Source organism: Eumetopias jubatus, unplaced genomic scaffold, assembly GCF_037043125.1.
Source record: "Eumetopias jubatus isolate StellerSeaLion01/CBP00866 unplaced genomic scaffold, mEumJub1_p1.0 scaffold_2, whole genome shotgun sequence".
NCBI classification, from domain to species: Eukaryota; Metazoa; Chordata; class Mammalia; order Carnivora; family Otariidae; genus Eumetopias; species Eumetopias jubatus.
In genome coordinates, this window is record NW_028274808.1 from 120,141,699 (window position 1) to 120,155,980 (window position 14,282).

The following is a 14,282-nucleotide window of genomic DNA, read 5'->3' on the forward strand; positions in this document are numbered from 1 at the left end:
AGAAAATGTGAATACATGTTATGAATAGTTCACATACTTCATAACTGCATGATAAATGATGCTATTAGAAAATGTGTTATGAGAAAAATATTTAAGAAACATAACTCCATTGAAGTTAGGAACATCTTGATAGGAAACACATTTGTGACCCTTCCTATCATCTTAACATGACAACAAGGCCACAGCCAATAAAAGAGCTGAAAGCTTAGACCCCCCAATCTCTTGTTTTCTCATAGTTTACAGTTAATTTTCCATCTTCTCCTTTTATTCAAACCATGCTGAATAAATATTATGACATGATTTTTAGTGTGTGTGGCAGTGATTTCATAAAGAAACACATTCTGTTTTTAAATATCTCATTTTTTCTTTTTTTTACATTTATTGTATATACCATTTTATTTTTTTATTATTATTCTTTTATTATGTTATGTTAATCATCATACATTACATCATTAGTTGTTGATGTAGTGTTCCATGATTCATTGTTTGCATATAACACCCAGTGCTCCATTCAGTACGTGCCCTCTTCAATAACCATCACAGGGCTAACACATCCCCCACCCCCTCCCCTCTAAAACCCTCATTTTGTTTGTCAGAGTCCATAGTCTGTCATGGTTCATCTCCCCCTCTGATCCCCGCCCTTCATTTTTCCCTTCCTACTAGCTTCTTCTTTTTTTTTTTAACATATAATGTATTATTTGTTTCAGAGGTACAGGTCTGTGATTCAACAGTCTTACACAATTCACAGCGCTCACCATAGCACACACCCTCCCCAATGCCTATCACCCAGCCACCCCATCCCTCCCACCCCCCACCACTCCAGCAACCCTCAGTTTGTTTCCTGAGATTAAGAATTCCTCGTATCAGTGAGGTCCTATGATACATGTCTTTCTCTGATTGACTATTTCGCTCAGTATAATACTCTCCAGTTCCATCCACGTCATTGCAAATGGCGAGATTTCATTCTTTTTGATGGCTGTGTAATATTCCATTATATATATATACCACAGCTTCTTTATCCATTCATCTGTCGATGGACATCTTGGCTCTTTCCACAGTTTGGCTACTGTGGACATTGCTGCTATAAACATCGGGGTGCACATACCCCTTCGGATCACTACATTTGTATCTTTGGGGTAAATACCCCAATTGCTGGGTTGTCTGGTAGCTCTATTTTCAACTTTTGAGGAACCTCTATACTGTTTTCCAGAGTGGCTGCACCAGCTTGCGTTCCCACCAACAGTGTAGGAGGGTTCCCCTTTCTCCACATCTCCACCAACATCTGTCGTTTCCTGACTTGTTAATTTTAGCCATTCTGACTGGTGTGAGGTGGTATCTCACTGAGGTTTTGATTTGGATTTCCCTGATGCCGAGCGATGTTGGGCACTCTTTCATGTGTCTGTTGGCCATTTGGATGTCTTCTTTGGAAAAATGTCTGTTCATGTCTTCTGCCCATTTCTTGGTTGGATTATTTGTTCTCTGGGTGTTGAGTTTGACAAGTTCTTTATGGATTTTGGATACTAGCCCTTTATCTCATATGTCGTTTGCAAATATCTTCTCCCATTCTGTCGGTTGTCTTTTGGTTTTGTGGACTGTTTTTTTTTTTTGTTTTTTTTTTTTGCTGTGCAGAAGCTTTTTATCTTAATGAAGTCCCAATAGTTCATTTTTGCCCTTGCTTCCCTTGCCTTTGGTGATGTTTCTAGGAAGAAGTTGCTGCGGCTGAGGTCAAAGAGGTTGCTGCCTGTGTTCTCCTTTAGGATTTTGATGGACTCCTGTCTCACATTTAGGTCTTTCAACCATTTTGAGTCTATTTTTGTGTGTGGTGTAAGGAAATGGTCCAGTTTCATTCTTCTGCACGTGGCTGTCCAATTTTCCCAACACCATTTGTTGAAGAGACTGTCTTTTTTCCATTGGACGTTCTTTCCTGCTTTGTCAAAGACTAGTTGACCATAGAGTTGAGGGTCCATTTCTGGGCTCTCTATTCTGTTCCATTGATCTATGTGTCTGTTTCTGTGCCAGTACCATACTGTCTTGATGACTACAGCTTTGTAAAAGACCTTGAAGTCTGGAATTGTGAGGCCACCAGCTTTGCTTTTCTTTTTCAACATTCCTCTGGCTATTCGGGGTCTTTTCTGGTTGCATACAAATTTTAGGATGATTTGTTCCATTTCTTTGAAAAAACTTGATGGTATTTTGATAGGGATTGCATTAAAAGTGTAGATTGCTCTAGGTAGCATTGACATCTTCACAATATTTGTTCTTCCAATCCATGAGCATGGAACATTTTTCCATTTCTTTGTGTCTTCCTCAATTTCTTTCATGAGTATTTTATAGTTTTCTGAGTACAGATTCTTTGCCTCTTTGGTTAGATTTATTCCTAGGTATCTTATGGGTTTGGGTGCAATTGTAAGTGGGATCGACTCCTTAATTTCTCTTTCTTCTGTCTTGTTGTTGGTGTATGGGAATGCCGCTGATTTCTGTGCATTGATTTTATATCCTGCCACTTTACTGAATTCCTGTATGAGTTCTAGCAGTTTTGGGGTGGGGTCTTTTGGGTTTTCCACATAAAGCATCATATCATCTGCAAAGAGTGGGAGTTTGACTTCTTCTCTGCCGATTTGGATGCCTTTTATTCCTTTCTGTTGTCTGATTGCTGTGGCTAGGACTTCTTAATACTATGTTGAATAGCAGTGGTGATAGTTTACATCCCTGCCGTGTTCCTGACCTTAGGGGGAAAGCTCTCAGCTTTTCCCCATTGAGAATGATATTCGCTGTGGGTTTTTCATAGATGGCTTTTATGATATTGAGGTATGTGCCCTCTACCCCTATACTATGAAAAGTTTTGATCAAGAAAGGATGCTGTACTTTGTCAAATGCTTTTTCTGCATCTATTGAGAGGGCCATATGGTTCTTGTTCTTTCTTTTATTAATGTATTGTATCACATTGATTGATTTGTGGATGTTGAACCAACCTTGCAGCCCAGGAATAAATCCCACTTAGTCGTGGTGAATAATCCTTTTAATGTACTGTTGGATCCCATTGGCTAGTATTTTGGTGAGAAATTTTGCATCCATGTTCATCAGGGATATTCGTCTGTAATTCTCCTTTTTTTTAAGAGAGAGATTTTTTATTTATCCATTTGAGACACAGAGATACAGAGAGTGAGACAGAGAGCAAGAGCAGGGGGAGAGGTAGAGGAAGAGGGAGAAGCAGGCTTCCCGCTGAGCAGGGAGCCCAATATGGGGCTCGATGCCAGGACCCCGGGATCATGACCTAAGCCGAAGGCAGACGCTTAATCATCTGAGCCACCCAGGCGCCCCTGTAATTCTCCTTTTTGATTGGATCTTTGTCTGGTTTTGGGATCAAGGTAACGGTGGCCTCATAAAACGAGTTTGGAAGTTTTCCTTCCATTTCTATTTTTTGGAACAGTTTCAGAAGAATAGGTATTAATTCTTCTTTAAATGTTTGGTAGAATTCCCCTGGGAAGCCATCTGGCCCTGGGCTTTTGTTTGTTGAGAGATTTTTGATGACTGCTTCAATTTCCTTAGTGGTTATAGGTCTGTTCAGGTTTTCTATTTCTTCCTGGTTCAGTTTTGGTAGTTTATACATCTCTAGGAATGCATCCGTTTCTTCCAGATTATCTAATTTGCTGGCATATAGTCGCTCATAATATGTTCTTATAATTGTATTTCTTTGGTGTTGGTCGTGATCTCTCCTCTTTCATTCATGATTTTATTTATTTGGGTCATTTCTCTTTTCTTTCTGATAAGTCTGGCCAGGGTTTATCAATCTTATTAATTCTTTCAAAGAACCAGCTCCTAGTTTCATTGATCTGTTCTACTGTTCTTTTGGTTTCTATTTCATTGATTTCTGCTCTGATCTTTATTCTTTCTCTTCTCCTGCTGGATTTAGGCTTTATTTGCTGTTCTTTCTCCAGCTCCTTTAGGTGTAGGGTTAGGTTGTGTATTTGAGACCTTTCTCGTTTCTTCAGAAAGGCTTGTATTGTTTTATACTTTCCTCTTAGGACTGCCTTTGCTGAATCCCAAAGATTTGGAACAGTTGTGTGTTCATTTTCCTTTGTTTCCATGAATTTTTAACATTCTTCTTTAATTTCCTGGTTGACCCATTCATTCTTTAGTAGGATGCTCTTTAGCCTCCAGGCATTTGAGTTCTTTCCGACTTTCCTCTTGTGATTGAGTTCTAGTTTCAAAGCATTGTGGTCTGAAAATATGCAGGGAATGATCCCAATCTTTTGGTACCGGTTGAGACCTGGTTTGTGACCTAGGATGTGATCTATTCTGGAGAATGTTCCATGGGCACTAGAGAAGAATGTGTATTCTGTTGCTTTGGGATGGAATGTTCTGAATGTATCTGTGAAGTCCATTTGGTCCAGTGTGTCATTTAAAGTCTTTATTTCCTTGTTGATCTTTTGCCTCAATGATCTGTCCATTTCAGTGAGGGGGGTGTTAAAGTTCCCCACTATTATTGTATTGTTGTCGATGTGTTCCTTTGCTTTTGTTATTAATTGGCTTATATAATTGGCTGCTCCCATGTTAGAGGTGTAGATATTTAAAATCGTTAGACCTTCTTGTTGGATAGACCCTTTAAGTATGATATAGTGTCCTTCCTCATCTCTTATTATAGTCTTTGGTTTAAAATCTAATTTGTCTGATATAAGGATTGCCACCCCAGCTTTCTTTTGGTGTCCATTAGCATGGTAAATTGTTTTCCACCCCCTCACTTTCAATCTGGGGGTGTCTTTGGGTCTAAAATCAGTCTCTTGCAGACAGCATACCTATGGGTCTTGTTTTCTTATGCAATCTGATAGCCTGTGTCTTTTTTTATTGGCGCATTTAGCCCATTTACATTCAGGGTCAGTATTGAAAGATACGAATTTAGTGCCATTGTATTGCCTGTAAGGTAACTGTTACTGTATATTGTCTCTGTTCCTTTCTGGTCTATGTTACTTTTAGGTACTCACTTTGCTTAGAGGACCCCTTTCCTCTGGTAGGAGGGCTGGTTTCGTGTTTGCAAATTCCTTTAGTTTTTGTTTGTCCTGGAAGCTTTTTATCTCTCCTTCTATTTTCAATGACAGCCTAGCTGGATATAGTATTCTGGGCTGCATATCTTTCTCGTTTAGTGCTCTGAAGATATCATGCCAGTCCTTTCTGGCCTGCTGGGTCCCTGTGGATAGGTCTGTTGCCAATCTATTGTTTCTTCCATTGTAGGTTATAGATCTCTTTTCCCGAGCTGCTTTCAGGATTTTCTCTTTGTCTCTGAGACTCGTAAGTTTCAATGTTTTACATCAATCTTATGATATAGGGTTTTTTAAAACCTTTTTTTATTGATAAAACTGTGGTTTGGTGAGCTTGAGTTGGGTGCCTCACATCATACAACATGTTCAGATCAAAATAAGTTATCAAACCTAGATCTCGCTGATGCCTAAGCAACCACAATTCACCCTGGGTCAGTCTGTTTCTTTTCTTTTTTGGACTCCTTTCTGATGGCGACTAAGATATTGAACACTCTTAAGCCTCTATGTCCCCACTTTTAAATGAATATAAAGGGTCAATTGCTCTACTTTTACAGTCTATGGTGGAAATCAATATAGGTAGAAATCTCTTATAGGAAATAAGCTGGAAGCTCTTAAACCTAAAGCCTATTAATGCAAAGAGAGGCGAGAAATGGTTTTTGAATATCCATTTTACGTATTTGGTGACATTGCATGTGGTTAATAACAGATATGAAAAATATGTTAACTCTACTGTTCATAATTGCAATCTTATTCTAAGCACTTTGACAGAAAAAGGCAGGTTAATAATTGCTGGTCAATTTTCTGGCTCTTAAAACAGGTGGCTGCATAATATGCTCCTGTGGCCTCTGAAAAGGGCCAGCTCCCTCTCAGAAACCGTAGGCTCACTCTTCTTCCTATAATAATGGAACAGAATGTGCTCAGTGAAATCAGTACCAAGTGCATAGATTCCTGGTGATTTTCTTTGTTTGGAAAAAGTGAGACTCTGCTCTGTACCATCAAACAAATTCAATGCAACATGAAACAGGAATGCTGTCATTTCAATTGCTGTTTATGAGCTCTATGTTTTCAATAGCCAAATACACTCTAAATTTTACTTTTCCAAATCACTTTTTATTAAAGCCATTACACACTATTTTTACAGTATTTTCCCAAGCCACATGAGGCTTTGTTTACCTATATGAAACACAAAGAAGGGCAGAAGGAGAAATGAATAGTGTGTAATAATCATGATTTCTGAATGAGGTGGAGTGTTCTGTTACAATCCATGGCCAGTCTGGCTATGGTGTTGGCCAAGTCATGAGAGGCTAGGATTAGGATGGGCTATATTATCTGAGGCATTCTGCCAAGGAGAGAATCAGAATTTAGACCAAAATCTTTTAGAAAGAGCTGAGAAGCTAACTCCAGTGAGACAAATTATAGACACCAAGTCTAAATTGCCAGAGGTGGGATCAGACACTGCCTGTGTAGCCAAGAGCTTAGGGTCAGATGGGGATGGAGTGAGATGAAGGACAGGTCAGAAACATAAGGTCCAGGACAATTTTCAAGAATATCCTTGCAAGGGAGGAGCAAGATGATGGAAGAGTGGAGACCTAAATTTCATCTGGTCCCAAGAATTCAGCTAGATAGGGATCAGAAGACACCTTCCAGAAAGTGGTCACTTTTCTGTTCAGAGAGTTGCTTTATTCTTTTCTTCAATCTCCTGTTGAGTTCGTTGGTGTTCAGAATGGTTTGATCCCTATCTAGCCGGCTGCAGAGACAGAGCCGAGGAGTGGGCTCTCAACTCGGGGTTGCCATAAACTGTGATCTGTGGCACAGTTAGGCCACTGCTCTTCCAGCAGTGACCCAACAAGTGGCAGATCCGGGGACACTCCTCTTCCTCCCCCGGGAGGAGTGGCGTGGGAAAGCACCGCAGGACTCTGCTGGGTTTGGAGACTCCACATGGGGTCATGTGCCAGAGATAGAAACGCTCAGTGACAGGCTGGGTGAGCATGAAGTGCGACCGGAGACTGGGGAGACAGGAGCAATTGACTACTTTTCTCTGGGGGTGCACTGAGAAGTGAGGCCCTGAGTTCTCAGCTCCTCCAGGGTGGAGATTGGAGGCTGCCATTTTCACTCTCGTCCTCCAAAGCTGCATGGAAAGCTTGCAGGGAGCAAAAGCTCCCAAGAGCAAAACTGAGCAGATGACTTAGCCTGGACCCGGCAAGGGCGGGACAATTCCGCCTCCAGCAAAGACATTTGGGAACCACAGCAACAGGCCCCTCCCCCAGAAGATCAGCAAGAACAGCCCTCCAAGACCAAGTTTACCCATCAATGAGAACGGCAGAACTCCAGTGCTAGGGGAATAGTGCACATAGAATTCATGGCTTTTTTCCCACGATTCTTTAGTCTTTCAAAGTTAATTTTTTTAACTTTCTTTTTCTTTTTTTTTTTTTTGAATTTTTCTTTTTCCCTTTTTCAACCAACATCTTATCAATCCCTTTTTTAAAAAATCTTTTTTTTTCCCACTGATGACAATTTATTAGAATCTGTTGACAGCACACAGATAAGATATTAATAAAACCAGAATTATGCTTCCATAGCAGTGGGCAATGATATGTAGCTATGCTATGGGAAGTGTGTTTGTTTAATCATCATCATCATGTTTTAGATGTTTGATCTTCTTGTGCTGCTCAATTTCTTTCTGCAGACATTCAATTTCATTTATATGATGGGTGATTTCCTCTTCATGGTGTTTCTTCAAGGTTGCCAGTTGTTCTTTAGTGTGTGCTCAGAAGTATCATTCCTCTTCAGCTTGCTCTCTCTTTCCAAAGACCCCACCTGCCTCCCGGATCAAGCCCGCACCGGAGTCTGACCGTTCGGAGCTGAACCCTCGGGCTTGTATGGCCCCAACGCCCCACACGCCCAGCTGCACCCAGGCGACCAACGGGGTGACAGCCATTGTTGTTGTAACAGGACTTCTCCAGTCCAAATATCGTTTTTATTTTTCATTATTAGAGTCATATTCTATCCCTTCATAGTAGTTAACCTTACTTTTGGTATATGTATATAAGTGGTTCTCTCTTTAAAATTTTGGGATGATACCTTCAGAGCACTAAACGAGAAAGATATGCAGCCCAGAATACTATATCCAGCTAGGCTGTCATTGAAAATAGAAGGAGAGATAAAAAGCTTCCAGGACAAACAAAAACTAAAGGAATTTGCAAACACGAAACCAGCCCTCCTACCAGAGGAAAGGGGTCCTCTAAGCAAAGTGAGTACCTAAAAGTAACATAGACCAGAAAGGAACAGAGACAATATACAGTAACAGTTACCTTACAGGCAATACAATGGCACTAAATTCGTATCTTTCAATACTGACCCTGAATGTAAATGGGCTAAATGCGCCAATAAAAAAAGACACAGGCTATCAGATTGCATAAGAAAACAAGACCCATAGGTATGCTGTCTGCAAGAGACTGATTTTAGACCCAAAGACACCCCCAGATTGAAAGTGAGGGGGTGGAAAACAATTTACCATGCTAATGGACACCAAAAGAAAGCTGGGGTGGCAATCCTTATATCAGACAAATTAGATTTTAAACCAAAGACTATAATAAGAGATGAGGAAGGACACTATATCATACTTAAAGGGTCTATCCAACAAGAAGGTCTAACGATTTTAAATATCTACACCTCTAACATGGGAGCAGCCAATTATATAAGCCAATTAATAACAAAAGCAAAGGAACACATCGACAACAATACAATAATAGTGGGGAACTTTAACACCCCCCTCACTGAAATGGACAGATCATTGAGGCAAAAGATCAACAAGGAAATAAAGACTTTAAATGACACACTGGACCAAATGGACTTCACAGATACATTCAGAACATTCCATCCCAAAGCAACAGAATACACATTCTTCTCTAGTGCCCATGGAACATTCTCCAGAATAGATCACATCCTAGGTCACAAACCAGGTCTCAACCGGTACCAAAAGATTGGGATCATTCCCTGCATATTTTCAGACCACAATGCTTTGAAACTAGAACTCAATCACAAGAGGAAAGTCGGAAAGAACTCAAATGCCTGGAGGCTAAAGAGCATCCTACTAAAGAATGAATGGGTCAACCAGGAAATTAAAGAAGAATGTTAAAAATTCATGGAAACAAAGGAAAATGAACACACAACTGTTCCAAATCTTTGGGATTCAGCAAAGGCAGTCCTAAGAGGAAAGTATAAAACAATACAAGCCTTTCTGAAGAAACGAGAAAGGTCTCAAATACACAACCTAACCCTACACCTAAAGGAGCTGGAGAAAGAACAGCAAATAAAGCCTAAATCCAGCAGGAGAAGAGAAAGAATAAAGATCAGAGCAGAAATCAATGAAATAGAAACCAAAAGAACAGTAGAACAGATCAATGAAACTAGGAGCTGGTTCTTTGAAAGAATTAATAAGATTGATAAACCCTGGCCAGACTTATCAGAAAGAAAAGAGAAATGACCCAAATAAATAAAATCATGAATGAAAGAGGAGAGATCACGACCAACACCAAAGAAATACAATTATAAGAACATATTATGAGCGACTATATGCCAGCAAATTAGATAATCTGGAAGAAACGGATGCATTCCTAGAGATGTATAAACTACCAAAACTGAACCAGGAAGAAATAGAAAACCTGAACAGACCTATAACCACTAAGGAAATTGAAGCAGTCATCAAAAATCTCTCAACAAACAAAAGCCCAGGGCCAGATGGCTTCCCAGGGGAATTCTACCAAACATTTAAAGAAGAATTAATACCTATTCTTCTGAAACTGTTCCAAAAAATAGAAATGGAAGGAAAACTTCCAAACTCGTTTTATGAGGCCACCGTTACCTTGATCCCAAAACCAGACAAAGATCCAATCAAAAAGGAGAATTACAGGGGCGCCTGGGTGGCTCAGATGATTAAGCGTCTGCCTTCGGCTTAGGTCATGATCCCGGGGTCCTGGCATCGAGCCCCATATTGGGCTCCCTGCTCAGCGGGAAGCCTGCTTCTCCCTCTTCCTCTACCTCTCCCCCTGCTCTTGCTCTCTGTCTCACTCTCTGTATCTCTGTGTCTCAAATGGATAAATAAAAAATCTCTCTCTTAAAAAAAAGGAGAATTACAGACGAATATCCCTGATGAACATGGATGCAAAATTTCTCACCAAAATACTAGCCAATGGGATCCAACAGTACATTAAAAGGATTATTCACCACGACTAAGTGGGATTTATTCCTGGGCTGCAAGGTTGGTTCAACATCCACAAATCAATCAATGTGATACAATACATTAATAAAAGAAAGAACAAGAACCATATGGCCCTCTCAATAGATGCAGAAAAAGCATTTGACAAAGTACAGCATCCTTTCTTGATCAAAACTTTTCATAGTATAGGGGTAGAGGGCACATACCTCAATATCATAAAAGCCATCTATGAAAAACCCACAGCGAATATCATTCTCAATGGGGAAAAGCTGAGAGCTTTCCCCCTAAGGTCAGGAACACGGCAGGGATGTAAACTATCACCACTGCTATTCAACATAGTATTAAGAAGTCCTAGCCACAGCAATCAGACAACAGAAAGGAATAAAAGGCATCCAAATCGGCAGAGAAGAAGTCAAACTCCCACTCTTTGCAGATGATATGATGCTTTATGTGGAAAACCCAAAAGACCCCACCCCAAAACTGCTAGAACTCATACAGGAATTCAGTAAAGTGGCAGGATATAAAATCAATGCACAGAAATCAGCGGCATTCCCATACACCAACAACAAGACAGAAGAAAGAGAAATTAAGGAGTCGATCCCACTTACAATTGCACCCAAACCCATAAGATACCTAGGAATAAATCTAACCAAAGAGGCAAAGAATCTGTACTCAGAAAACTATAAAATACTCATGAAAGAAATTGAGGAAGACACAAAGAAATGGAAAAATGTTCCATGCTCATGGATTGGAAGAACAAATATTGTGAAGATGTCAATGCTACCTAGAGCAATCTACACTTTTAATGCAATCCCTATCAAAATACCATCAAGTTTTTTCAAAGAAATGGAACAAATCATCCTAAAATTTGTATGCAACCAGAAAAGACCCCGAATAGCCAGAGGAATGTTGAAAAAGAAAAGCAAAGCTGGTGGCCTCACAATTCCAGACTTCAAGGTCTTTTACAAAGCTGTAGTCATCAAGACAGTATGGTACTGGCACAGAAACAGACACATAGATCAATGGAACAGAATAGAGAGCCCAGAAATGGACCCTCAACTCTATGGTCAACTAGTCTTTGACAAAGCAGGAAAGAACGTCCAATGGAAAAAAGACAGTCTCTTCAACAAATGGTGTTGGGAAAATTGGACAGCCACGTGCAGAAGAATGAAACTGGACCATTTCCTTACACCACACACAAAAATAGACTCAAAATGGTTGAAAGACCTAAATGTGAGACAGGAGTCCATCAAAATCCTAAAGGAGAACACAGGCAGCAACCTCTTTGACCTCAGCCGCAGCAACTTCTTCCTAGAAACATCACCAAAGGCAAGGGAAGCAAGGGCAAAAATGAACTATTGGGACTTCATTAAGATAAAAAGCTTCTGCACAGCAAAAAAAAAAAACAAAAAAAAAAAACAGTCCACAAAACCAAAAGACAACCGACAGAATGGGAGAAGATATTTGCAAACGACATATGAGATAAAGGGCTAGTATCCAAAATCCATAAAGAACTTGTCAAACTCAACACCCAGAGAACAAATAATCCAACCAAGAAATGGGCAGAAGACATGAACAGACATTTTTCCAAAGAAGACATCCAAATGGCCAACAGACACATGAAAGAGTGCCCAACATCGCTCGGCATCAGGGAAATCCAAATCAAAACCTCAGTGAGATACCACCTCACACCAGTCAGAATGGCTAAAATTAACAAGTCAGGAAACGACAGATGTTGGTGGAGATGTGGAGAAAGGGGAACCCTCCTACACTGTTGGTGGGAACGCAAGCTGGTGCAGCCACTCTGGAAAACAGTATAGAGGTTCCTCAAAAGTTGAAAATAGAGCTACCAGACAACCCAGCAATTGGGGTATTTACCCCAAAGATACAAATGTAGTGATCCGAAGGGGTATGTGCACCCCGATGTTTATAGCAGCAATGTCCACAGTAGCCAAACTGTGGAAAGAGCCAAGATGTCCATCGACAGATGAATGGATAAAGAAGCTGTGGTATATATATATAATGGAATATTACACAGCCATCAAAAAGAATGAAATCTCGCCATTTGCAATGACGTGGATGGAACTGGAGAGTATTATACTGAGCGAAATAGTCAATCAGAGAAAGACATGTATCATAGGACCTCACTGATACGAGGAATTCTTAATCTCAGGAAACAAACTGAGGGTTGCTGGAGTGGTGGGGGGTGGGAGGGATGGGGTGGCTGGGTGATAGGCATTGGGGAGGGTGTGTGCTATGGTGAGCGCTGTGAATTGTGTAAGACTGTTGAATCACAGACCTGTACCTCTGAAACAAATAATACATTATATGTTAAAAAAAAAAAAGAAGAAGCTAGTAGGAAGGGAAAAATGAAGGGGGGGATCAGAGGGGGAGACGAACCATGACAGACTATGGACTCTGACAAACAAACAGGGTTCTAGTGGGGAGGGGGGGATGTGTTAGCCCTGTGATGGTTATTAAAGAGGGCACGTATTGAATGGTGTTATATGCAAACAATGAATCATGGAACACTACATCAATAACTTATGATGTGGGGCGCTTGGGTGGCTCAACAGGTTAACCTGCCTTCAGCTCAGGTCATGATCTCACGGTCTTGGGATCGAGTCCTGCATCCGGCTCCCTGCTTGGTGGGGAGCCTGCTTCTCCCTCTCCCTCTGCTGTTCCCCCTGCTTGTGCTCTCTCGTTCTCTCTGTCAAATAAATAAATAAAATCTTAAAAAAAAACTAATGATGTAATGTATGGTGATTAACATAACAGAATAAAATAAAAACATACAAAAAAAAGAATACCCTTGCAATTTTCATATACATCTATATGGCCTCAAATGTTCATGGCATGTGACATATCTTTGTGGCTGAAAGCACATCAGGATGCATAAATTGCTCATTCCTCTCTAGAAAAGCTGTATATAAGCAACTGCTTGTAATATGTGCCTGAAAGAACATGTGGTCAGAGGTGTCATCTTCCTTAAGGACCCCTCCAGCACAACATGGCAACTCATCCTTTTTCCCCCAATATTCTTACCGCAGTGTTAGATACAAAACTGTTACTCAATAAGCATCCCCAGATGAACTAAATGCATCTTTAGATTAAGTAAAGCCCCTTGAAATAAGTTTAGCTGCAAAAGATACATATTTAGAATCTATAAATGAACAGCATTGTCCTTTTTTTTTTTTTTTTTTTTTTTTGCCAGTTAGATCTTATGCCACTTTATGTATCATTTAGGTAACTTACTCAAAGTCAAAGAGTTAGTAAGTACAGGATTAAGGTATGAATGCAAGTCCGTCTGATTCCAAAATTCTTAATCTTTGCAATATGTTGGAGTTGCTGAGAACCACACTGATGGCAATGATATAGTAACAGAGGGATACATTCTGTAAGAATGACTTGATTCATCAAACTGTCATTATTTTCACTATAAATGTAGACATATTGACATATTTTTATTCATCAGAAGTTGAAAGAGAACATTATTTTCTGTCCAAAAAAAAAGTTGTCAGATAAATATGCAATGTTTTAAGACTGAAAAATTAGAATTAAGGATGAGTTGAGTATGATCTGATATAAAAGATAAATTGAAAAAATTACTGAAGTAATCACATGTTGTCATGTGATTTTTTATGAGATAAGGGAACTTTAGTTTTCCATCATAATTGATGTAAGAGGTTTTGTGATCAAGAGATCACAGAAATATAGAAATTCTTATTCTATATAAATAAAAAACTTGAAAACACACACACACAAACATATATACACACTTGAAAATAAATGTTGCAGTCTCACAGAATCCAGGTATTATGATGTTTTATTTATTTTTATTTTTTTTATTATGTTCAGTTAGGCACTGTATAGTACATCATTAGTTTTTGATGTAATGTTCAGTGATTCATTAGTTACCTATAACACCCAGTGCTCATCACAACACATGCCCTCCTTAATACCCATCAACCTGTTACACTCACCCTCACCCTTCTCCCCTCTGAAACCCTCAGTTTGTTTCCTGGGGT

At 39.8% G+C, this 14,282-nt stretch overlaps 1 pseudogene; it reads right to left on the reverse strand.

The window, feature by feature from the left end:
* Positions 1-7,659: 7,659 nt before the first annotated feature.
* Positions 7,660-7,974, reverse strand: LOC114201314 (ATPase inhibitor, mitochondrial pseudogene; annotated as a pseudogene).
* Positions 7,975-14,282: the final 6,308 nt, after the last annotated feature.